We start from the raw sequence: 12,500 nt of genomic DNA on the forward strand, positions 1-12,500 counted from the left end.
TTCATCACCTCAACAATAGATATATTGTATTTCTCTCTTCTCCAGTCTATACCGTCAACATCAATAAATGGCCTTGGGTTGGTCCAAAATGCAGCAGCTTGCAGTACTAACTCGAAAAAGGAAATTCGACCACATCACACCAACACTCAAAGCACCAACACTCAAAGCACTATGCCGATACATGCCATAGCCGACTTCAAGGTGCTATCCTGACCTATAAAGCCTTGAACGGACTTGCACCATCCTACATGTCCAGTCTAATAACACTGTACATTCCAGGACGGTCAACACGCTCCCAAGGTGCTGGTTACCTCACAGTGTCAATGTCTAAGAAAAAAACAGGCAGAGCATTCACATATCGTGGAATGGAATGCTCTCCCTCCAATTCTTAGAGAATCCGACTCCTTGGCCATTTTTTAATTTAGGCTTAAAACCAGTATTTTTTCCTTGCATTACGGTTCCCCCTAGCTTTATAGATTTTATTGTTGTGTCCACCTCTTCTTACCTTGTGGTTTTAATACTTTGTTGTAAATCTTTTGTGATTTGTATATTTACAGTTGTACACTGCCGCATATTGATTGTTTGATGATACGTGCACGCACATTTACACTGTGTATTCTTTGCTTATTGTGTTTTGTGTTGTATGATTTGTTGTGAAGTGTACAGAGAGTGTTAAGGGTCTCCTCATCTCTGTAGCTCTTGAGTAAACAGCAAATACATTTTCAGGTTGTTATGGCAATTTCATACAATCAGGAGAGAGAATTCAGACAGGTTACAGGATAAACTAGTGAATTTGGAAGTGAAACTAATAAAAGAGCAGAAAAAGGAGGCACTGTAACACAAGCTAAATGATCTTTGTGGGGTCCTCTCTCTTGATTAGATGATATTTGTAACCCACCTGAAAATGTCTTTTCTGTTTACTAAAGAGCTGAAGAAAATTATTTTAATTTAATTGATAATGTTGATCAATTAGTTTGATTAACTCTTGCACCTGTCGTGGAATTCTGGATCAAACAGTAATATCAATCAGGGTACATCCATCATTTGAAAAATTGGACATACTACTATAACTATATAACAGTTAAACCTATAATCCATATTGTATTATCCCGCGATTTTATAACCCTATTTTTCACCCAGTGCCAATGCCTAAGCTTGTAATCATGGGCGCTAGACTTCCTCTGCCAGCCTGGGGAGAGCCCCGAACTGAGCTCATGCTTCTTTCAACGCATGAGGAGTTAGCAGGCCGCTTCTACCGGGGAAACTCCCGGGTAGGACGTAGCGCGTGGAAGAACACGTTTTTCCAACCAGTTCCTTTCCCCTCCATCATGTGCCCCGGCTGACCAGGGGGAGGCAGTATAGAGACCAGGATTACTGCATGTTTTCTGTGAGGGGACACGGGGAGAACATGCAAACTCCACGCCAACCCCACCTAGGGTATGGGCACTGATGACGCGGAGGAGAGAACATGCCCCCAGCGCCCACAGGGTCCCCGGCAGGAATCGAACCCCAGACCTTCTAGCTGTGAGGCGACATCGCTACCGACTGCGCCACCGTGTAAAATAAACGTTTATTTTACCCAATGTATGGTAGAGTATGTTAATACAATATACTGTACTAGCACATCTGCAGTGGTCGGAGGTTGTCTTCCCACTCTTCCACTCTTCCAGACTGGACACTGATTGACAATGTCAGTAAAGTTATTTGAAGCACACTAGCAGCGCCACCATCTTTATCTAGTACAGACATCGTTAGCTATCTCCATTGGGAGAGACCTAAAACCTAAGGATTGTAGCTTTAAAGCTAGTAGTGGGTATTGTTGGAAGTAATCACAATGTCCAACACGTCAGACCGCAGGCTATAACCATGTCAGACAATCTATACACACACAGACACACACACACATTGCACGATCTAATTCATGTAATAATCTGTGTAATCTCCCTGGACACCAAGCAGCAATTAAACTGATTTATATAAGCTGTGCCTTCCATGCAATTATGATCTCATATCTCCTCACACCAACTGCTGTGTAATTATCCCAGTGGCTATATCCCATATAGTACATTCTGGCTGCTCTGCAGTTATTATCCAGTTTGTATGGCTTAGAATGTAATATCCATGTCCCGCTATTCTGCTGACGACGACTCAGCAGTGTTTATGGTTCCCTGCAATCTGGCTCTTTAAAGGAAAAGAAACGCATGCATTGAAAGCTTCTTTGTGACTTAAGTAGTTCTTATCTGTTTGCTAACTACAGAGCTGCCCAAGTTATGTCTCCATAACAAAGACATGCACACCAAAAGTGTTTATTTATTTTTCTTCAGTGTGTGCCCATGGAGATGAGAGTGTCTAAAATGGATTTGACTTTGTTTGTATGATTTCTTACACTTGCAGCACAATGATAAAGCCAACAAACACTGTTTAGCAATTCTTACATCTCTCTGTACTCAACCGCCCAAAGCATGTGTCCCAGCAGTACTACTATCTATTTTTGCAAATGTTGTTATAAAACACTGTTATTATTATTGACACTATTAGACACAGTGGAAACATAATTTATTTGTCAACCATCACTTATACACTGATGTAGACCCCCCCCCCCCCCACACACACACACACACACACACACACACACACACACACACACACACACACACACACACACACACACACACACATACACGATTACACACATACATACACACACACACACACACACACACACACAGTCACACAGACACACACACACGCGCACACACACACACACACACACACACACACACACACACACACACACACACACACACACACACACACACACACACACACACACACACACACACACACACACACACAGTCACACACACACACACACACACATACACACACACACACACACACACACACACACACACACACACACACACACACACACACACACACACACACACACACACACACACACACACACACACACACACACACACACGCACGCTTACATACTGTAAGCATTTTACAAATAGACCCAAAACTTGCACACATGCACACTCTTTGTACACTCTTTGTACGCAAACCCGCATCCTTAACCATAACCATAACCATAATCAGAACTATAACCATAAGTATAACCATAACCATAACTATAACCACACACACGCACACTTATTCACACACACGCACGCACGCACGGACGGACGCACGGACGCACACACACCTTTTTGTCAATATCGGCTTAGCCCCCTTCCAATTCTTTTCCCCACCTACCCTCAAGGACCAGAAATTCCACCATATTCTGACCCCCTCCTCTATCTGCTCTAATTAACAAACCTCTAGCTCCCACCCGTTCTTAAGACCTCCCCCTCTTCTAAGACAAGCTTCATGTCGATCAGAAACACAAACCTATTGATGAGGGGGCAGGGAATGGATGCTGAACACTGGGCCCCACTTTAACCTGCATGGGATACTGCACTGCAAAACCCTGACGATCCGTTCTGGGAAAGCATCTGTGTCATTTTATATATATTTTATATAATAGGGCCTATATATCATCTGTGTCGTGTGGAAACCTCATATGTCCAAAACTGTTACTTTCCAAATTAAAAAATAGCAAAAGTAGCAGATCGACGAGCTCGAAAAGTGTCACTTCGCACCACGTTTTCAGCTTGTCGATCTGCTACTTTTGATGCTTTTGTGTGACGCTGTAGTATGATCAAGTAGGGCGTTAATTTAAAACATTTGTAGAATCGGCCTCGGGTCTTAATGGATTAAAATAAAGCCCCTGCGATGTCCAGTTTTCAACTCACATATAAATAACACACAGGATTGTGCAGTGTGGGAGACGAAGAATACAGAATTCCCTTGAAATAATGAAATAATTGAATTGAATCCGGAGCACGCTCGTTGTTTTCAATGCGGAACAAGAAGCAATTATAACATGTTTTAGAGATACTGGAGGACTAGTCCCTCAAGACAAAGTTGTGGGTTGCCACAATTTTCAAATGCTTCCGCCCAACAATCTTTGCTTCAGAAGCTCTGAAAATGAGTGGAAAATAAGATGTTATGTAATTTCCCCACTTATGTTTCGCCTTTGCAGTCACGTAAATAACTCCAATTGGGAACCAAATTAATCTAAGCCTATCTGTCTAGCTGCTTAACAGAAATGGAAATTCAAAAGGATATTTGAACAACACTGTCTCACTCCCCAAAAAGCATATTGTGACTTCTTGACCAAATGTCAAACAGTGATTTGAAGGGGGTACCCTTCCAGTCAAACGGTGGCTTCCCGGGCACCTCCGCACTCCAGGAATGCAGAAGTGCAGGTTCTCAGACCCAAACGGTCCGCCAAAAAACTGTTAACGAGCACCGTCGAGCGTCGTGAATATTTCACAGAAAACTGTTAATTTGGTGATGCCTCATTCATTAAGGCGAAGATCTGCTAGGTCTGCTATTTCTTCTGTTTTTTGACGCCTGTATAATGATATGCCCAAAATAGGGATGACAGGTAGAAAGTGGTTAATGCATTTCTCGAAACCAAGAGGATGTAACTGAGTAACCAGTGCTAAGAGTTCTCTCTCTCTCTCTCTTTAATGGGCCTGTAGCTGTTCATGTTAAACGCCCCTGTCTTTCACGGATGAAGGTCAGAACATGCTGTTGAGAGCGTCCTTGTATGCAACATGTCAATACACCTTGTCTCGTCTTTTCAGAGGTCAGATGTTATCATCCAGCTTGAAAACAATGACCCCAATCGCCTCACAAGCTATTAGTCAACGGCTTGTCACCCCCCACACCCACACCCACACCCACACTCACCCACACACCCACCCACCCACCCACACACACACGTGCACATTTTCAATTAGACTCTCTTAACCATCACCTCTTTCTCTCTCCCTCCCTCCCTCTCTCTCTCACTCTCTCTCTCTCTCTGCTTTTCCAAGTTTTCTGTCTTCTTCTTCTTCTTCTTCTTCTTCTTCTTCTTCTTCTTCTTCTTCTTCTTCTTCTGCTTCTGCTTCTGCTTCTTCTTCTTCTTCTTCTTCTTCTTTTGCACCAGTCATGTGTCGATGATGTCACAGAGAGACAAGGAGCATCACTTTGTGCTGACATCTTGTTTCTTCAATTAGATCTCAGCAGGGAGCATAATGTCTTTCACTGCCTTGGGGTTTCTATCTCGCTTTCTCTCTCTCGCTCTCTTTCTCTCTCTCTCTTATTCCATCTCCTCTTTCCTTTCTGCTCTCTTTCCTTCAACCTTTCTGCCTCTCTCACTACCCCTCTCTCTCTCTCTCTCTCTCTCTCTCTCTCTCTCTCTCTCTCTCTCTCTCTCTCTTTCCTCCTCTGTTTCCATGCAGTTGGAGTGGGTTAACAGGATTAAGAGGACATTTGCATCGGGATTGGGCAGAACGCCAAGAACGCTGGGAATGCCAGAATGACAGGGAGTGGTGGAGCTGGAAATCTCTGGGATACGTTTGCGGGGCGTTCCGTGCGTATAGTATTTGGGTCAGATTTCAGATTGCCTACACACACACACACACACACACACACACACACACACACACACACACACACACACACACACTTACACATATATACTGTACACACCAGATTCCTATACACTCAAGGGGTTGCTACAGTATATAAGGCTGCTAGGAACAGCATCCTTGAGTTGAGCGAGAGAGAGATAGAGAAACTGCTTGAAAGAATGCAAGATGTTGGGGAGGGGGTTAATCTAAGAAAAGGGGACCATAGGGGAGTTAATGTTGGCATAATCTTCTTAAAATGATCGAGGGCAGAGTGTTGACAGACTCAATAATTGATGCCACCATCTGCTATGGAAGCAATCTAGCAGATCCTTGCACACATATAATTAGGTTAAAGAAATGTTGGATAATTATATCTAACAATATTGTTCCACCATAAGTCTTAAGGGGCCAGATAAGTTGTGTGTGTGTGTGTGTGTGTGTGTGTGTGTGTGTGTGTGTGTGTGTGTGTGTGTGTGTGTGTGTGTGTGTGTGTGTGTGTGTGTGTGTGTGTGTGTGTGTGTGTGTGTGTGTGTGTGTGTGTGTGTTGGTTTGCTTGTTTACTACCCTGAGATTCGCAGAGAGCGATGATGCACATCGGCCCCTCAGGAATCATCGGATTTGAAGTACTTACTGTACTTACCCATGTAGTATTGTTACATGTACATATCCAAATAGTGTCTCTATAATGGAATACTTCAGAAATTCTGAAATATGGATTCTGCATGCAGTACCGTGAGCTCGATCCATCAGGATACATGGTGATTCGATTTGTCTGTCATATGACCATGAATCAATACCTTACCGGAGGGGTACAGTATGTGAGGGTATTTTGGAGCCTTGTCTATGGTTGCGTCAGTGTTGCTGGTGAGTATGTTCTGTGAGTTGAAGTCAGAAACAGGCTGCATATGGACTCTATATATTAACCACTTAAAGCCCTGTTATTACACTTCGTCATACAATGGTGGTGACTGAAGTAGCCGAGATTGTATGAGATATTTTTGACTTTTCCCCCCCCCCCAGGAGTCGCTAGCACTACGACAAGAGTTCACCCTCCGCGCCCAGCTTATCTCCCCCGAGAACACGCCAGTTGTGTTTGTGTAGATGCTCAGGAAGCCACACAGTGCTGGTGAACAGGTACTTTACCTCTGCACAACCCAAGCGCGTAATTTTTCCAGACAATTCTTATACAATGTTCGCCGATAATGACATGCCCGAAATATGGACGCCAGGTTGAAAGTGGTTAAAATACTACTGCTATACTACAGCATATTGGTCTGAATAATGAGGTAATAAGGTGGCTCGGGTTCTTCTTGACAGGGAGGCGCAAACATGTTAGTAAATGCAGCTGTGTCCCATTCTTTCATCACCAACATGGCTCCACAGGGAAGCACTATTTTTAGTTTTTAGTTTTATTCATCCTAGTATACACTGACGATAGTAGGAGCAATTCTAACAACCACTTCAAGGTCAAATTCACTATGTTATACAGCGACTGTGGGCCTGATTCAGGAGGACAAAGACGTCTACAGAGAGGATTGATGAGTTTGTTTTGTGGTGTAAAGATGATTTCCTTGAATTGAATACTATTAACGAAGGAAATTGTAATTGGCTTTAGAGCTGGCTCAATCAAATCCATGCGCATAACAGTATTTTATCGCTCATTTGTGGTATCTTAACATTCTGCTCTGTTGCATGGATTTCCTCTTTAACAGTGAGAAATAGAAATACGAAGAACAAAATCGTGAACATGGTCTGAATTTTTTGGGGGTTACATGTTAACTCCATGACCATGAGGGCTCTATTCAAGAATTGTGCAGGGCGCAGCTACACACCCTGTAATGCACCCTGTAGTACTTGAAAAACGTTTGTGCTTGTATTTTTCTAGTTGTTTCATTATATGTTTGACAGCTTATGACACGCAAGGAATTTCCTCTGCAGGGACAATAAAGTTCAAAGTTCAGTCATCGTTATGTCTGGAAATAGTCACTTTTGATCTAGTGTGGATCTTCAGGTCAAAAAGGTGCAAATAATAATCATAATTTGAATCAAGGGCATGGCATTGTCAGATCAGCTCTAGACACATGCACGCGTGCACACACACACACACACACACGCACACACACGCATACAGACAGACCCTCTCATGGATGGCTAGCCATGCCATAACAATTTTGACCTGACAACGTTTTACATCAGGTTACATCACACAAATAGGCTAATTATCCTGCTAATGGTATTCTGCCAAGGGATTCTGTTACGGCAAAGCTCAAACAGAGAAGACACAAAAACAAGTCTAAGACAATGACTGGATTTTAAAGCATGAATGTGTATAATTGAATATTGATCAGAAGAAGACATACTGTACTTACATTCATAATGGAAAACCCTGCATATCATAAGCTCATCTTCTCTGAGAACACTTTTTAATCACAACACTTTCTTCAACACGATTCATCAGATCCTTACATCAGAGGCCTTCCTATAGAGCAGTGGTTCTCAACCTTTTCAGGCTGCAACCCCCCAAAATAATCATATTTGAACTGGGGACCCCCCCACCCTGACAAGCACTTGGAATTGTAGGAGGTAAGGCATTACATTTAGTTTGACTCTGTCACAGATAAATATTGAGAAAATAGCTGACCTACAAGCTCACAACGCCTCGCAACCAACTATTTTTTGCCTCTTTCTTATATTATTTGATGATTTGGCCAATGTTTGACCAGTTTTATAGTATACTTTGTTGATTACTTTTGATGCAGTTAATGGTCTTTTTATTACATTTCATTTCCCTTTTTTTGGGAGGTACCGAGAGTACCGAAGTCCTGACGTCACTCCCACTACCCCTGGGTCAAGGCGTTTTTTTTTGTATTGGATTTCCCATAGGGGAATCTTAGATTGCGTCAAGAACTGTGTTCCAAAAATAAACAAAGCACCCCGGCGATTTTGTCAGGTATGTATGTGACTCTGTGTCGTTTATGATATTGAGTTACATTTGAGAACGGAGAAAGAAGAAATGTAGTTTTACCCTTTGGATAAATTTGTAATTTTTTACCGTCAGTTGATGCTTCATATCCATATGAGTAAAATCGCCCGGCTGATTTGTTTATTTCTGGAACACAGTTCTTGTATGACGCGATCTAAGATTCTCCAATGGGAAATCCAATACAAAAAATAATAACGCTGTGACCCAGAGGGATAGCGCCCTCTAGTAGCAGTGATGTCAGACTTCGGTGCTCTATATCCTATCTTTAACATGCTTTGACATTTATCAGTATTTGACAAGAGCACATGGCAGCTATAGGTTTTGGTTGCCTATAAGACAGGTCACAGGTCATTAGACAAGAAGTCTACTCCAAGAATACATTTTGTAGAACAGACAGAGTTCACACACATTGGTTAACTTTTAACACAGTTCATATAATGATAGCTCTGTGCTCCTATATCACAGTATCAAACAAGGGTTCCAAGGGTTCTAAACAACAGAAACTTTGTGTGTGTGTGTGTGTGTGTGTGTGTGTGTGTGTGTGTGTGGGGGGGGGGGGGGGGGGGACATGATTAATCAACTCTGGTATGATGGATGAGTTGCTCAGAAAAGGGGAAAAAAGCTCCTGATTGGAACAGCAGAACATTACAGCATGTTGACCTGTTGACCAGAGGTGGAAAAAGTACTCTGATCGATTAATTTTAAAGTAAAAGTACCAATATCAGAATATAACAATACTCTGTTACAAGTAAAAAGGCCTGTGTTCAAAAATGTGCTTGAGTAAAAGTACAAAAGTGTTTTGGGGTACTTTTGGGTCTCGAGCTAAAAGGTTTTGAGAACCGCTGCTCTGTACTGCATGTTGACCCCTTGACCCACGGCTTTTCTCAACCAACCACTGTGGCGAGAACATGCAAGGTAAGAGAATTCCCAGCACTGTTCACTGCAGCTCCAGGCTCTGGGCAACTGACGCAAGTCTGCACTGACTGACCGATTGTCGAGCAACACTAAAGATATTGTTCCCATGGATGTGTTATTATTCTATGAGTGGGAAGACATTTTCGAAATTTTGAATGCATTATATAATATGGCATTACATTGCATGTGCAGTGTCTATGGATTAATTGGGATGGACCGTTTTTTTTCTTCATCTGACTGTAATTGTTGTGTTTATAACCACAAGGTTCTGCTCACCATGCATGCAGTACACAGAACCGCTGTCTTAAAACCACTTACTGTAAACCCTATGTACTTAGTTGACCGGGGTCCCCCAGGGCTCTACACCAGGCCCGCTCCTTTTTTCCCTCTACACACCAAATGTAGCTCTAGCGTAAGTTCAATAAGGAAGATCTGTCTCTCACACTTTCATCTTTATTGCTGGGGATGCTTCACAAGCATCCTGTCATTCACAGCTTGAAGTGTGAGCACTTCTAGCCAATGTGACAATCTGCAGTCAGCCAATCAGGCGATTGGACTCCGCCTTTAAATATCACTGCCTCTGACCCTGTCACTCTCTTTTCAGTCAGCGACCGAGCAACCCACCTCCATCCCCACCTCGTTAAGTCCTGGAGCCGAAAGGGAAGGTGGTTTATCAGCACTGCCACCACCAGCGTCTAGACTCCAAGGGGGGGGGGGGGGTTCTCCCTATCTAATCTTATACATTAAATGTTAACGGAGTCTAATCACCAAAATGTTTTATCTTTTATTCAATAACATTTTCAACAACTTGATCTCTCCTTTATCGAAATGTCTTCTCCTAATGTCGCCGATCTAGCTCACAATGTGTTGTGTCGCAACGCCTTGTGAGCTTGTAAATCGACTATTTTCGCTAAATGTTCGGCCCCAGAATAGGGACGCTAGGGTTCATGTTGTTACATCGTTTCAATTTCCACCTTTCATAAAACAGTCCATTGTAGGTGGATTAGCAGTGGAGGCGTGGTGGAGTAACGTTCTTTCTGTGTAGTCAGCACACAGCCATGGGGTTGGGGGGGTTAAATCGATTGGCTACCTTCCAGGGCTGATATGCAGCCACGAGTAGGAGACCTCATAGGGGGAGGGGAGGAGAGAGGGGGCGGGGGTGCACAGAATTCAAACGTCCAGGAGTCTGGTTGGAACAAAATGTATATTCACACATATTCAATAACAATGTCCCGTTTGCACGCTGTATGGCTAAACGTGAGGTGTTAATTTAATCCTGAGGTGGTCCAGTTTTCACTGTGCATGCTGTTTGTTCAAGCGTTTGGAGTCACAGCTTGTTGGATGAATGTGAACTGAGGACAGGAGAGATGAAAGGAGATGGGAAGGAGGAATAGTAGGGGGTACTAAGTGAAAAATCGTTACGCGGCGGATAAAAGCATGAAATTTGATACAGATGTCCCTTGGGTCATCCTAAAACATCCTAGAAGGGGTGCCCAAAAAAATCTTAAACAGGAAGTGAGTTATGGACAAAATCCAAAATGGCCATCTAAACTGTTGACCGTTGACTCAAAAGACACCAAAATAATCTCCAAAAGGCATAAAATGTGGCACACATGTCCCTTGGGTCATCCTAAGACATCCTAGAAGGGGTGCCCAAAAAAATCTGCAACAGGAAGTGAGTTATTGACCAAATTGAAAATGGCCGCCTAGTGTTGTCGATTGACTCAAAAGACAACTAAAGAATCTCCAAAAAGTATAAAATGTGTCACACATGTCCCTTGGGTCATCCTAAGACATCCTAGAAGGGGTGCCCAAAAAAGTCTTCAACAGGAAGTGAGTTATTGACTAAATTGAAAATGGCCGCCTACAGTGCTGGCGATTGACTCAAAAAGCCTACAGAATCTCCAAAAAGCATACAATTTGGCACATATGTCCCTTGGGTCATCCTAACACATCCTAGAAGGGGTGCCCAAAATAATCTGAAACAGGAAGTGAGTTATTGACTAAATTGAAAATGGCCGCCTACAGTGTTGAAAGATGATGCAAGATACCTAAAGAATCTCATAAAAGCATGAAATGTGGTACAAATGTCCCTTGGGTGATCTGAACGCATCCTACAAGGGGTGCCCAAAAAGATTTTAAACAGGAAGTGACCGCCTAAAGCAGTTGACACAAAAGAAAACATAAAGGGATGTCATAAAAGTGTATAATTTGGTACGTACATTGAGTGCTTCTTAATATATCCTAGAAGAGGTTATTTATTTGCTTGTTTATTAAACTTTTTAGGAAGGGACCATGTTGAAGAAATTCTAAATGGCTGTTTAAACAGTTGACCATGGCAGTCTGCATATTATGCAGACTCAATACGACAGGTTATGCAGTGCATAACCTGCCGTATTTTGTAGTCTACCTTCTGTTTTCATTTCTACATCACTTATTCATTTTACTTTCTGCATGATTTTTTTATTGTACTCTTTGAATCTTCTTTATTTATCTAACTCTCTGCATATTCTTATTTATTTTACTCTGCATCTTATCTTACTCTGCATATTCTTATTTTACTCTCTGCATCTTATTTATTTTGCACTCTACATCTTCTTGCTTGTTTTACACTCTATCTTCACATGTATTTTCTTCTTGATCATTACTGTTTTTTTGTGATTAGTGTTTAGTAACTAGTACATGTATTCATGTGTGCCATTTCGCAATTACCAGCACATTGGCATAATGCTCTGCAAGGTAACCCAGCATCCCGGCATCTACACTTTCTCGAACAGAAGGGCTCAGCTTTGCAGCCACACTTGAGTTCTCTACAAACTTAAGCAGCCTCTGGCAAGAGTGTCCATAAAGGTGTCCACGAATCAGCGACTTTAATCCATCCATATTTGTCAGGAGATAGAGATTGCATAGCTTTCAGGCTTCTGGACCAAATGCCAGATTGGCTGCTCAATTTGAATATTGTAGCAGTGCAGCCCGTGTGGGAGGAGTGTTTTCCATTGAGAGACTATTAAAAAAAATGTTGGCACCCCTTAGGATGCATTCAGATCACCCAAGGGACATTTGTACCAAATTTCATGCTTTTATAT

The sequence above is a fragment of the Gymnoscopelus braueri genome, assembly GCF_963280865.1.
Source record: "Gymnoscopelus braueri genome assembly, chromosome: 15".
Taxonomy (NCBI): Eukaryota; Metazoa; Chordata; class Actinopteri; order Myctophiformes; family Myctophidae; genus Gymnoscopelus; species Gymnoscopelus braueri.